General features: G+C 40.7%; 2 pseudogenes; both read left to right on the top strand.

The window, feature by feature from the left end:
* Window positions 1-4,779: 4,779 nt before the first annotated feature.
* LOC108519044 (monofunctional C1-tetrahydrofolate synthase, mitochondrial pseudogene) lies at window positions 4,780-7,404 on the top strand (annotated as a pseudogene).
* Window positions 7,405-12,208: 4,804 nt separating this feature from the next.
* LOC108519041 (mas-related G-protein coupled receptor member X1-like) lies at window positions 12,209-14,311 on the top strand (annotated as a pseudogene).
* Window positions 14,312-14,742: the final 431 nt, after the last annotated feature.

Genomic DNA, 14,742 nt, shown 5'->3' with positions numbered 1-14,742 from the left:
TTTCCAAATGTACCCATATTGGTAAACTTAGAATCCAGCCAGGAAAACACTAGGAAGACTTGCTGCTAACTTTCCTTTGCTTATATTTTTAATAGTTATATTTAAATGTATAAAATAAAATATATTTAAATGTTAAAAAAAATTTATTTTTAAAGTAAAATTTTAAATTTTTTTTAAAATTTTGTTTTAAAATAGTAAGATAGTCACAGGTTTCAAAAAATTTTTTCACGCATATGTTGAAAATGGTCATTCTCATTCTAAGTACTCGGGCTTCTTTGCCATATTATCAAAGACATACATTTTTATAGTTCTTAATTTTTTAATCTATCTAAAGAGATTAAAAGTATCTAAAGATACTTAATGCTAAAACAACTATATATAGTTGTTATATATATATGTTATATATATATGTAGTCTGTCTCATACAAAATACACATTGGTCTGCATTCCTTTTTCTTTATTTGACATATCATGAAGGCCCTTTCATATCAGGTTTCTTGTTTTTTCATTTCATTTACTCAGCATCTCACTCTGTCACCCTGGCTAGAGTGTAATAGCCCAATAATGGCTCACTGCAGCCTCAAACTCCTGGGCTTAAGCAATCCTCCCGTGTCAGCCTATCAAGTAGCTGAAACTACAGGTGCAAGCCACCATGCCCAGCTAATATTTTCATTTTTGTAGAGAAGGGTTCTCCCTATGATGCCCAGGCTAGTCTCAAACTCCTGGGTGCAAATGATCCTCCAACCTCGGCCTCCTAAAGTGCTGGAATTACAGGTGTGAAACAACATGCCCAGCCTGTTGTTCTTTTGATACAGTCACAGAGTATTCTATTATATGGATAGACCATAATTTATACAGTATTGATGGTCATTTTGGCTGTTACCATTCTTTCATTGCAAAAATGCTGCATTTATTAACTTTGTATACATATATATATGCGTGTGTGTGTGTGTATATATATATCTTCAACATGCACAAGTATATCTCTAGGATACATTTCTAGATGAAGAATTATAGGGAGAAAAATATACTTTATATATATTTCTATATGTTGAAAATCATCTTCCCTAGAGATTATTAAATCCATTTGCACCCCCAGCAGAAAGGAGGGAGAGTGCCTGGTCCCATACCACCCACATGGTATATGCTATCAAAACATTTGGCTTTTTACATTTTGGTAAGTAAAATAAAACTCTGTATCAATTCAGTTTGCATATCTCTTATTAAGAGTTGGGATTCTCCTCTTTCCATATCTTTAAGAGCCCTTTTTACTTTCTAGAAATTGTAAATCATGACCTATAGTCATTTTCTTATTAGCTTTTCAGATATTGAATTGACATTTTACAGAGCATTTTATAAATAGGGGAAAAATGGCAGTTAGACTATGATATACATTATCAATATTTTCCTAACTTATTTAACTTTTCATTATGATGGTGCATGCCATGCCAACAAAGTCTTTGTTTTTGTCTTAATTAATATTTTCTTTAATGTCTTCTAAAGTTTGTCCTATAGTTTGAAAGTTATTCCCCACTGGGAGTTTTAAAAACTCTTCCTATGTTTCACTAGGTTCTTACATTTTTTCATTATAAATTTAAAAGCATTTCATATATCTGTATTTATCCCAAAATCATATGTAAAGTATATTTTCATCTTAATTTTATTTCAGATGACCACCCAGCATCCTAGTCCCATTCATTGAATAGTCCATGTTTTACACTGTTATTCAGTATACAGTCTTTATCATACTAAGTTTCAATGCACATTCAGTTTAATCTTGTGATGTTTTTATTGATCTACTTTTCCATATATGGATCAATACTGGAATGCTGTTCTTATTCAAAACTTACACTAGATTTTAAGCATTCTCATTACCCTTCTTTTTCAGAAGATGTAATTGAGGTTCATTTTATTTCTTCCTACTGCCTGTTTTGTATATAGAAACACTGCTGGTTGTTTATACAATAACATGGCATGCAGCTACCTGCCTTAGCTATCTCCTTCTCTACAGTGTTTCAGCTGATATCTGGGGTGTCCAGGAGTTGCATCACACCACCTGCCATTCTCTTGTACACCTTCTGCAGTTAGTGTTCGGGCCATTCTTCCTCTGTAACCACATTGACAACATCAGCAATGACTCCCATGTTGCTCACCAAGGGTCAATTTTATAACTGCTCAGCTGCTACTGACACTATTACCAACCAATAACTCCATGGCTTAAAATTCTCAAACACCGTACTTCCTAGCTTTCTTCCTTCCCCCACAATTGCTTCTTTACATGTTTTCCTCAAATTTTTGACAAACAACCTTTATCATATACTACATTCACAAATGTATTTCTGTCTAATTCTAAGACTTTTTCTCCATTGGTAAGTTTCTCTATGGATGGTTTGCTGGATCCAACTTCTCCAGACATTTCATGGATGAAGACACTTCTGACCTCTTCTCTTTTCAGTCTCTATTTACTTTCTGAGGGCATTGATTCAGCCCTTTGGAAATAAACTCCAAAAGCCCATGGTACAGTTTTACTCACACTGAAACTCAAGTGACTGAAAAAAATCCTGAGACATGGTACATCTCTATTAGTTTTCTAGGACTGCCACAACAAGGTACCACAAACCGGGTGGCTTAAACCACACGAGTTTATTTTCTCACAACTTTGGAGGCTAGAAGTCTGAGATTAAGGTGTAGGCAAGGTTGGATGGCATCTTCTCTTCTCTGTGTCTTCACATGGTTTTACCTCTGTGTGTCTGTGTCCTAATCTCCTATTATGGGACCACCAGTTCTGTTGAATTAAGGCCCAAGCTAACAGCCTCTTTAACTTGCTTACATCTTTGAAGTGCCTGTTTTCAAATATTATACAGCAGCATTCTGACTTAGGTGTTAGAACATTAACGTATGAATATTGTAGAGACAAAATACTGCCTGTAACAAGGTCCTTATTACATATTTGCTGACATAATCCATTAAAGAACTTTTCTCAGTTTTCAAAATAGAATCTAATTCAAATTATATTATTTAAAATGAAAGTGGCTTGATTTGGCTGTACCATGAGGCAGAAGAATGGAAGCATAAGAGGAAAGATATAAAATTATGAAAATTCACAACTAACAAATACAAAGAACAAATGGCATCAAATAGAGAAGGAAAATAAGAGTGCTGAACCCTCTACATTGTGTAAAAGAAATCAACTGGTCCACTTGTTCATACCGACAATTAAAATGAAATATAAGTGTATTATTCAGAACTGATAATAATTTTAAAAATGTGAACTATAGCAAGCGGTGGCCTCTAGAGAATAGGATTCAAGGACATTTTGACCTTGAATTCTTTTCTTTGCCATTTGTAAAGAAAATATACACCTGAATGCATTATTATCTTCTTTTTTTTTTTTTTTTTTTTTTTTTTTTTTTTTTTTTGAGAGGGAGTCTCCCTCTGTCACCCAGGCTCGAGTGCAGTGGCGTGATCTCGGCTCACTGCAAACTCTGCCTCCCAGGTTCATGCCATTCTCCTGGCTCAGCCTCCCGAGTAGCTGGGACTACAGGAGCCCGCCACCACACCTGGCTAATTTTTTGTATTTTTAGCAGAGATGAGGTCTCACCATGTTAGCCAGGATGGTCTTGATCTCCTGACCTCGTGATCAGCCCACCTCGGCCTCCCAAAGTGCTGGCATTACAGGCGTGAGCCACCGCGCCCGGCTGCATTATCTTGATAAAGAAAACACAAGCCGCTAAAATACCACCACTTTGATAAAGAAAACACCCTTTGTACACTGAAACACTGTGTATAATGACCACGTCTCCCTTTGCTTCTTTCTATTGGATCATTCCAATGCAGCACAAACAAGCTATCCTATCTCCCGGCTTAAATCACCACCCATGCCCACATTCTCCTCCATCCATGCATCCATGACCCGGTTTCTCTTATTTCCTTTAGAGAAAATCTTTTCAGAAGAGTTTTCTATACTCATCATCTTAAGTTCCTCACCACCAATTAACTCTCTCTTTCTCCTTCTGTCACATCTTTTCAAATTTTTACCTCCTTCTTTTAGCTACATCAGTAAACTTATTTTTTGTGTTTGAAAATTTATTTTGAAAATAATAACACACTCACAGATATCAAACAAATTCTTTGCCTGCATACATTGAAAGTTGACATCCTATTCCAGATCCTCAAAATTCCATGCAAGACAAATATATTGAAGAAGTTTTCTGAATATTTGAAATAGTTTCTAATTGAAATAACTTAAATGAAAGGAAGTCATAGGAAATAAGACTAGAAAATTTTAACATTTACACTAAATAAAAATAAACAACAAATTTCATGAAGTGGAGAAACATATTCTATGTGTGCTGCTTACATTTTATAAGAAAAGTAAGTTGATCCACTTGATAATACTAATAAATGCAAAACATAAATATAAGCTTACTATTCACAGCTAATAATAATCATCAAATAAGAATGGCAAGTGTAGCAAGTGGTGGCTTTTCAAGAAAGAGACTCAGGAGACTTTCACTTTGCATGCACTTCTCTGTCATTGGAACGAAAGTAGATGTATGAATGCAATAACCACTGTGATTTTTAAAATATATGAAAGAAAAAAGTCAACTGTGATCAGGCCATGGTGAGCCTTGGATGACATTCTGATATACCTTTTTCTTTATTTATAAAGCCCCGCAATACACTCTCACGTTGCTTGACATTGAACCTAGGCTCAAAGGGGCATTTAAAGGTCTACAACAACAATTGATTACAGGGAGGTGGGCCACATGGGATGAGATGGGAGAGGCTGGCAGCTCAAACTGCAGGAGTTCCCAATGGAGTCAAGCAGACCTTTCTACTGATCCATTTACCCATAATGAGTTAGGATTGCTTGCAGATGAAATTAAAATCTATGACAAAAATAAAGACAAAGTTTTTGTCTGTGCTAGGAAGGTTAAAGGATCAAGCAGATGGAAAATACGTCTTAGTCACTGGGATCACGCCCACCCCTCTAGGAGAAGGGACGAGCACAGTTATGACTGGGTTGTGCAGGCTCTGACCATGCACCTGCTTGTCACCTCCTTTGCCTGTATGAGGCAGCCTTCCCAAGGACCGACTTTTGGAGTGAAAGAAGGAGCCACGGGTAGTGGATATGCCCAAATCATCCCCATGGAAGAGTTCAACCTTCACTTAACTGGAGACATCCATGCCATCATAGTTGCCAATAACTTACCAGCTGCTGCCATCTACTCAAGGATTCTGCATGAAAATGTGCAGACAAGGCTCTGTATAGTCGGCTGAGATTCCTTTAATGAATGGTGTCAGAGAATTTTCAGAAATTCTCTGATTGCTCGACTAAAAAAACTGAGAATAAGATAGATCCAAGCACACTGACAGAAGAGGAATTGAGTAAATTTGCCTGTCTCGACACCAACCCTTCCACCATCACATGGCAGAGAGTATTGAATAAAAATGACTGCTTTTTCCAAAAAAATAGTAGATGTTGGCATGGATGCGGTGATCTACACTGCCGGTGGGAATGTAAACAAGCACAACTACTATAGAAACCACTTTAGAGATTCCTTAAAGAACTAAAAGTAGAACTACCATTTGATCTGGCAATACCACTACTGGGTATCTACCCAGAGGAAAAGAAGTCATTATACAAGAAAGATATTTGCACACGCATGTTTATAGCAGCACAATTCACAATTGCAGAAATGTGGAACCAACCAAAATGCCCATCAATCAGCAAGTGGGTAAAGAAACTGTTATATACATAAACAGTAGTGTACATATATATATACACACACTGCATATATATATACACACACACACTACATATATATACACTACATAATGGAGTACAACTCAGCCATGAAAAGGAATGATTTAATGGCATTCTCAGTGACCTGGATGAGACTGGAGACCATTATTCAAAGTGAAGTAACTCAGGAATGGAAAACCAAACATTGTATGTTCTCACTGATATGTGGAAACTAAGTTATGAGGATGCAAAGCCATAAGAATGACACAATGGACTTTGGGAACTGAGGGGGAAAGGGTGGGAAGGGGATGAAGGATAAAAGACTACAAATTTGGTGCAGAGTATACTGCTCGGTTGATGGGTGCACCAAAATCTTACAAATCACAACTAAAGAACTTACTCATGTAACCAAACACCACCTGTTCCCCAATAACCTATGGAAATAAAAAACCTCAATTTAAAAAATACAAATGACTGATTTCTACCAAAAAAATAACCATCAGGCAGGCAAACACAGAGAAGGGTTCCTCGGCAGATGTTGTTTGACATCATGGTGGCCAGCTGGATCACGGTGGTGCCGGCCTTTACAGACAACCTCTCAGACATGAAGACATGGCTGGGAAGGATGTTGGTGGCCAGCGACAAAACCAGGCAGCCTGTGATACCAAATGATTTGGGGGTGACCAGTGTTTTGACAGTTTTGATGAAAGATGCAATGAAACCAAATCTGATGCAGACTCTGATGCGGACACCTGTATTCATGCACATGGGCCCTTTTGCAAACATCGCTCATGGCAACTCTTCAGTGTTGGCTGATAAAATTGCCCTGAAACTGGTTGGTGAAGAAGGATTTGTAGTGACTGAAGCTGGCTTTGGTGCTGACATTGGAATGGAAAAAAATTTCAACAACAAGTGCCAAGCTTCCAGCTTGGTGCCCAGCGTGGTTGTGTTGCTGGCAACGGTGCAAGCTCTGAAGATGCACAGAGGCAGGCCAAGTGTAACGGCTGATGTTCCTCTTAAGAAAGAACATAAAGAAAAGAACGTCCAATTGGTGGCAGATGGCTGCTGTAACCCCCAGCAGCAAATTCAGATTGCTCAGCTTTTTGGGGTTCCCATTATGGTGACTCTGAAGGTCTTCAAGATCCACGCCGGTGCTGAGATTGACTTGGTGTGTGAGCTCACAAAATGGGCTGGTGCTTTTGATGCAGTCCCCTGCTATCACTGGCCGGTTGGTGGAAAACGGTTAGTGGACTTGGCTTGGGCTGTGAGAGAAGCTGCAAGTAAAAGAAGCCAATTCCATTTCCTGTATGATGTTCAGCTTCCAATTGTGGAAAAGGTAAGAACCATGGCCCTGGCTGTCTACAGAGCCAAAGATATCAAACTCTCTCCTGAGGCACAAACCAAAATAGATTGTTAACACTCAACAGGGTATTGGAAATTTGCCCATCTGCCTGGCAAAGACCCACCTTTCTCTGTCTCACCAACCTGACATAAAAAGTGTACCAAAGGACTTTATCATACCGCTCAGTGATGTCAAGGCCAGCATAGATGCAGGGTTCATTGGCCCTTTGGTTAGAACGAGGACTGCCACTTGGCCCTACTTTCATGACATAGACCTTGATATGGAAACAGAACAAATTAAAGTCTTGTTCTAAGTGAACAAGGCTTTCATAGGAATTGATTCAGGTTCCTGAAACAGACTCCTCCTTGCCTTTTGCTGTAGCTGGAGAAGAAACTGAATTTTAAAATGTCTTTTATTCAATGTTGGAGAAATGGTGAAATAGGCCAAGGATTTCTTCATTGAAGGTGTATTCTTTTCACAACAGAGTATAGTGTTCAGTAAAAGGACCTCCACCAAGTCTAAAAAAAACTAATTTACTTAAGTTTCAATAGCGTTTATATTATTTCTACCACTTATACTTTAGAATGTTTATTTTATGGGACTAAGGGATTAAAGGAGTGTGAACTACAAGGTAACATTTTCCACTCTCGAGTTTTCTACTTTGTGTTTGAACAGAAAATAATCATGGGCCTAGAAAACCAAACCCCCCCAACACCCACACACAAGTGGGATCAAGCCATTGTGAGCCCTGAAAGACCCTATGATCTACTTTAGTTTTCAGTTCTAAAGCCTCACAAAACAAGCTCACATTGCTTGATATTGATACCTAGGCCCACAATAAATTGTAAAGGTCAGAACAGTAATTACTTACAGGAAGTTGAATGAGATGGGACACGATGAGAGTGGCAGATATGTATTAATAATGGGACAGAAGCCAAGAAACATCTTAGTTAGGGATTGTGGTTCAAACAGCTGTGGCCTCTGATTTGCCCGCAGTCCTCATACAGGAAATCACAGGTTGTCTTCATCTTCATAAATGTGGATTGGTCGTCAGTTCTCATTTCAGCTCTTGTAGGCATCTCCTAAATGACCCAACACAGAAGAGTGCTCTGAAGTCACTGAATCCCAGAAAGACTCTACGCCTTTAGCAAGGGGCAGCTCTTCACCTTCAGACAGAAGGAGGAGGAAAAGGTAAGGGTATGTTCCAAGAACTCTCTCTTTCCACAGCAAGTTATTGTTTTGCTATAAGTTCACAAACCTGTGTTTCCATCTTGGGGTCCTATATACAAAGAGTCATAAGTTTCCTTCAAGAAAAGGCAGGAGACATGAAGCTTCCTTCTGGAAACTGTGCTGGCAGCCCAGACTGGGAGTTTCAGATGGGGTCAACAGACCTTCCTCCCTCTAATCCATCTCTCCATATCACCCACTTTATTCCAACCATTCAATCTGCTTTCATGGAGATAATGATGCTTTCCAAATTCACTTAAGGAGCAAGGGGATATGCAAGGCATTGTTTCCTACAACTGAACTGTGATAAAGGGGTCTTATTATTTTACTTACTTTTCAAAGTTATTCTTCTTTGCCTATCTGGAAAGGTCTAAGGAAGAAACAGATGGTCCAAAATGAAATAAATGAGGAGTGTTTCATGAGGGGACTATGTACAAAGCTGGGCAGGGTTAAGGGGAAAAGACAATGCCTAGGGAAACACCCTAAATGGCAGTGGTGGAGCACTGCTTCCTCCCCTAAGCTTAAAGGGACAGGGAAGGAGCAGTTACCATTGAGAGCATAGCCATAGCCATAGCCATAGCTGTAGCTGTAGGGTTGGGAGAGGATGAGCAGGCAGGTGGAGAAGCCCTTCATCACCAACACACAGTCATAATGGCAGAGGCCCAGATGGTGAAAATTCCAAATCACTCTCCTCCTGCCTTCCAGTCTCCTACCAGTGTCTCTCAGTGTCTCAGTTCAACCAGAAACCAAAAGGAAAAGAATATCACTGATGAGGTACAGAGAAGCCACCCTCTTGGGATGTCAAATAGGGTAGAGAAGATTGGGAAGGAAATCCTCATGGCAAATGAAACTATCCGTCTCACCTCACCTTTGTACAGCTTCCTCCTACCTCCTGGGGTTTTCTCTAAATCTCATTGAATCATGTCTCATTTCAGCTCTATCAATCAGAGTTTTTTTATGTTTGGAAATTCTTTCTCTATTGTCAATTTTATGGAGAAATACCTGCATTTATCAAAAAATGCCTAGGAAATGATGTAGGGAAAAGAAAGAAAGATCAGACTGTTACTGTGTCTATGTAGAAAGGGAAGACATAAGAAATTCCATTTTGACCTGTACCTTGAAAAATTGCTTTGGTGAGATGCTGTTAATTTGTAACTTTGCCCCAGCCACTTTGCCCCAACCTTGTGCTCACAGAAACATGTATTGTATGGAATCAAGGTTTAAGAGATCTAGAGCTGTGCAGGACGTGCCTTGTTAACAAAACGTTTACAAGTAGTATGCTTGGTAAAAGTCATTGCCATTCTCTAGTCTCAATAAACCAGGGGCACAGTGCACTGCGAAAAGCCGCAGGGACCTCTGCCCTGGAAAGCCGGGTATTGTCCAAAGTTTCTCCCCATGTGATAGTCTGAAATATAACCTGGTGGGATGAGAAAGACCTGACCTCCCCTAATCCGACATCCATAAAGGGTCTGTGCTGAAGTGGATTAGTAAAAGAGGAAAGCCTCTTGCAGTTGAGATAGAGGAAGGCCACTATCTCCTGCCTGCCCCTGGGAACGGAATGTCTCAGTATAAAACCCAATTGTACATTTGTTCAATTCTGAGATAGGAGAAAAACTGCCCTATGGCGGGAGGTGAGACATGTTAGCAGCAATGCTGCTTTGTTATTCTTTACTCCACTGAGATGTTTGGGCTGAGAGAAACATAAATCTGGCCTACATGCACATCCAGGCATAGTACCTCCCCTTGAACTTAATTATGACACAGATTGTTTTGCTCACATGTTTTCTTGCTGACCTTCTCCGTATTATCACCCTGCTCTCCTACCGCATTCCTCTTGCTGAGATAATGAAAATAATAATCAATAAAAACTGAGGGAACCCAGAGACCGGTGCCTGTGCAGGTCCTTGCTATCCTGAGTGCCAGTCTCCTGCGCCCACTGCTGTTTCTCTATACTTTGTCTCTGTGTTTTATTTCTTTTCTCAGTCTCTCATCCCATCTGATGAGATGGACCCACAGGTATGGAGGGGCAGGCCACCCCTTCAAATGAAATGTAATTTTAAAAAGAGAAAACATATTCCTTTTTGTTAGAATGTAAGTTTGGCTGCTCTAAAAGAGATACAAAGTAGGACTATCTTCAACAAGAAAGTACAGTTGTCCCTCCATGTCAGCAGGTTCTGAATCCACAGATTCAACAAACTATAGGTAGAACATATTCCAAAAAAAGGACAGGAGTAGCTGTATAGGTACTGAGCAGGTACAGACTTTTCTTTCCTGTCATTATGTCCTAAATGATATCATACAACAATTATTTACATAGCACTTACATTTTGATAGGTATTATAAGTGGTCTAGAAATAATTTAAAGTATAAAGGAGAAAGTTCATAGGTTATATTCAAATACTACATCATTTTCTACAAGGAAATTGAACATGGGCAGATTTTGGTGTGTGCAGGGGTTCTAGAACCAATCCCCTGTGGAAACCCAGGAGTGACTATATTTAAGACCTGAGCTGGAGGCTCCAAGGCGTCACACATTAGGACTCCAAAAATTGCTGCTCCTTAATGTCTAGAGAGTTGCTCTCATTCTTGTGGTCCTACTGCCTGCCAACTGCCTCAGCATTCCAGCCTGATGGAGAAGTGAGAGGGGAAGGGAAGGCTGTGCTCCTATTGATCCCTTGAGCCAGGACTTGCTTACATCACATCTGCTCACTTCCCATTGACCAGAACCTGGTCATATGATGTCATCCAGCATCAAGGAAAACTGGGATGTGGGTCCTTGTGCTGCTTTTAAATGCTCAGAATTGTTGTGTGGTTGAAAAGGAAAATGGATATTGGGGCAATGCAGTAGACTCTGAAGCTCCTGATTGTCTCAGATTCTGTGCTCATGTCAAGATTTTTCAGGAGCTCTTCAAAAATAATGATTGATGAAGCAGAGAACAGTAGAGAAGTCTCATGCAGGGCTCCAAGGACCAGGGCTTATACTGGATCTCCTCTTCATGGTGTGATCTCAGGAAGATCCTTGGATTCTTTAAGTCTCAGCTGCTTATGTCATATGAGGATATTACAATAGATGGTCTTTGAGGAACACATGCTAAATGTGGGCAATATTATAGTGAACCAGAACAGGCATAGCTTAGTTTTTATGGAGCTTCAGGTTTCATGAGGAAGGCAAATATATCATGTCCTAAAAATGGATGGACAAACTCTTAATCTTAATTGTCCTCAGTGTGGTTAACAGAGGTTCTAGTTTTCCATTAATTTCCTTTTCAGGACAATGAAGGCTGTGGCAGCTTTTCTCTCTAAGAGAGCTCAGGATGGATGCATCCACTCCTGATGCTCCTCTGTACTCCCAGAGGAGGGTGTGTCTTCTTTCCACCTGGAGGCTTCCAGCCCCTGTGCATCCTTGTCTTTCCAGAGAAAAGGCAGCCTTTGTGATGCAGAAAGGAGCTCCTCCATTTGTTCCTAACTGGATTTCATTCACCTCTATTTGGTTCCCTGTTTGCTTTGTTTCTCATTCTCTGTCTGGAGTTTGTTTAGTTAGCTTTTTTTTCCAACCCAAAATTTTGACTGCCAACTTCGGTTAAATTTGAGAGTCACTCCTCTGCCTTTCCCCTCTATCATGTATAATCGACATACAGTGGTGCTAGGTCCAAAGGGTTGGTGAAAAGGATGGACCTTGAGGCACCTCTGCTGGGTCCAGATCCACACTATGTAAGGCCAGAGACAAATAACTCATCTTTTTGTGCTCTAAATGCATCTCTGCCATACAGGAATAATACTAACTCTTACCTCCTAGGCTCTTGAGAGCATTAAGACAATCCCTAATAAACTCTCAATCAGCTGCTGTTTTTCAGCCAGATATGAGCTAGATTTCACCAGTTGAAATCTACATGAACATCTCTCTTGGCATTCCAAGCGCTGAACTTCTATTTCCTCTCATGGACTCCTCTTACACAAATGTTTGCATCAACAGAGAAACTCTACCAAAGATCTCCTATGAGACAGAATCAAGTAGTTTTGCACTGTGTACCTCCAGCAGAACAGTTAAGGGTCCTCCAAAGATATTGCCACATTTCAATTACCTCTTTCAGCGGCACTCAGACCTCACCCGTGCTTACTCTTTCCTCTTCTGTATTGCTGAGCAGTTCAGCTCAGACCACACCCTGCCCCAACACTGTGTACAAAAGAGATTATACGTGCTCAGCAAAGCCACACCGAGTCCTCATTTCAAAGGCACATCAGTGGGCAACTTTGGGTATTTGGGCACATATCAATAATGCCTTTTAACACAGACAGAACAAATAAAATTCTGATGAATGAAATTTTTACATCTCATTATATGTGTGTGTTCTAATGCCTTTGTGTTTTTATTTTCCTTTTAATCCAAAGCTATCACTACCATTAGGCTCTTCATTCATGCATTTATTCACTGAATGAATATTTACACAAAACAGTGTGCTTCACATGGAGCCAGGCACTGGGGATATAAAAGTGCTCCTCTCTGTAATGACGGACACACACTGAGCCATTTCGAGCTCACCAGGCCCAGTCATCATCACATTTGTCCTAGCAAAACGTCACATTTTCCTCATGTCAATAATGCCTGGCCTTCATTTTCATCCATGATGACCACTTTTATCATGAGGGTGTCCACCTCTTTATCCAAACTCCTGCACCTGAGAGAAAATTTCTGACCAAGTTGGAGTGATGCTTGGATCCACAGCCCTGGCCAGTTGAGTGGGGATGTTTTGATCATAATGTTATTCCCATGTCAGTAGAAAAATTGTGTTGCAATAGAGAGAGCCCAGGCTTTAGAGTCAGCAAGTACTGGATTTGAAACTGGAGTTGAGCACTCCTCACCTTTTGACAGGTGGCTTACTCTCTGCAAGCCTCTGTTTCTCTCCTGTGTAAAATGGGGACAATAATTCTCACATAATAGAATGTATGTGAAATCAGAGATCATACAGCTGCTGATCACATCTTGTTTGTGTTCCCAGGGGCACAAGACTAGGGGTTCTGTGCATGGATCCAACCATCCAGCCTTGGGTACAGAACCGACATCAGTCAATAGGACTGAGGAGGCCCATCTTCAACATTGTGGCATGGAGATCATGATCCTCATGTTGCTGCTCCTCATCGTTGACCTGGTCAAGCTGGCAGGAAATGCAGTCATGCTCTGGCTCCTGCATGCACAGGAACACCTTCTCCCTCTACATCCTCAACCTGGCTGGGGCCAACTTCCTTTGCCTTTTCTCCCAGATTTTAGAAACCGTGAATTTCTACAGTGACTTCTTCCTTTCCTTCTCCACCTATTTCACCACTGTGATGGCCTTTGCCTACTTTACAGGCCTGAGCATGCTGAGTGCTATCAGCACCGAGTGCTGCCTGTCCGTCCTGTGGCCCATCTGATATCGCTGCCGCCACCCCACACACCTGTCAGCGGTCGTGTATGTCCTGCTCTGGGCCCTGTCCCTGCTGCGGAGTATCCTGGAGTGTATGTTCTGTGACTTCCTGCTTAGTGGTGCTGATTCTGTTTGGTGTCAAACATCAGATTTCATCACAGTCATGTGGCTGATTTTTTTATTTGTGGTTCCCTGTGGGTCCAGCCTGGTCCTGCTGGTCAGGATCCTTTGTGGGTCCTGGAAGATGCCGCTGACCAGGCTGTACATGACCATCCTGCTCACAGTGCTGATCTTCCTCCTCTGTGACCTGCCCTTCGGCATTCAGTTTTTCCTGTTTTTATAGAACCACATGGATTTGGGAGTCTTACATATTGTCACGTTCATCTAGTTTCCATTTTACTTTCTTCTCTTAACAGCAGTGCCAACCCCATCATTTACTTCTTCGTGGGCTCCTTTAGGCAGCGTCAAAATAGGCAGAACCTGAAGCTGGTTCTCCAGAGGACTCTGCAGGACATGTCTGAGGTGGATGAAGGTGGACGGCGGCTTCCTGAGGAAACCCTGGAGCTGTCGGGAAGCAGATTCAGGAAGTGAGGAAGAGCCTCTGCCCTGTCAGTCAGACGGGACTTTGAGACCAACACTGCCCTGCCACCCTTGACAATTATATGTGTTTTTCTTAGTGTTGCACCTCAGGAATGTCTCAGTGGTTCCTCAAGGTCTTCAAACTGATTTTTATCTAATCTGACAGTTGCAGTTTTCAACCATAGAAAGCATTAGTCTGATAATACAATGTTTAGATTCTCCTTGATATTGCCAATACATTTTTCCTGTTATCTTGCATTGAATCTTTCTTGCTGAACACTTTTTCTGCAATTACCTGGTATTGAAAGTAGTTCCTGTCCAAAACCTTAAAACTCTTCCTTATACTTGTTTGCTACCTGATTATATCGAAAGGGAGGATTCCCATCAACTCGTCAGCACCCATCAATTCATCATTTATATCATGTATAACTCCCCAATGCAAT

This window comes from Rhinopithecus bieti, unplaced genomic scaffold, assembly GCF_001698545.2.
Source record: "Rhinopithecus bieti isolate Rb0 unplaced genomic scaffold, ASM169854v2 scaffold_2350, whole genome shotgun sequence".
In the NCBI taxonomy this organism is placed as follows: Eukaryota; Metazoa; Chordata; class Mammalia; order Primates; family Cercopithecidae; genus Rhinopithecus; species Rhinopithecus bieti.
Note: the sequence above shows the minus strand (reverse complement) of the source record. Positions and strands in the feature narration are given on the sequence as shown.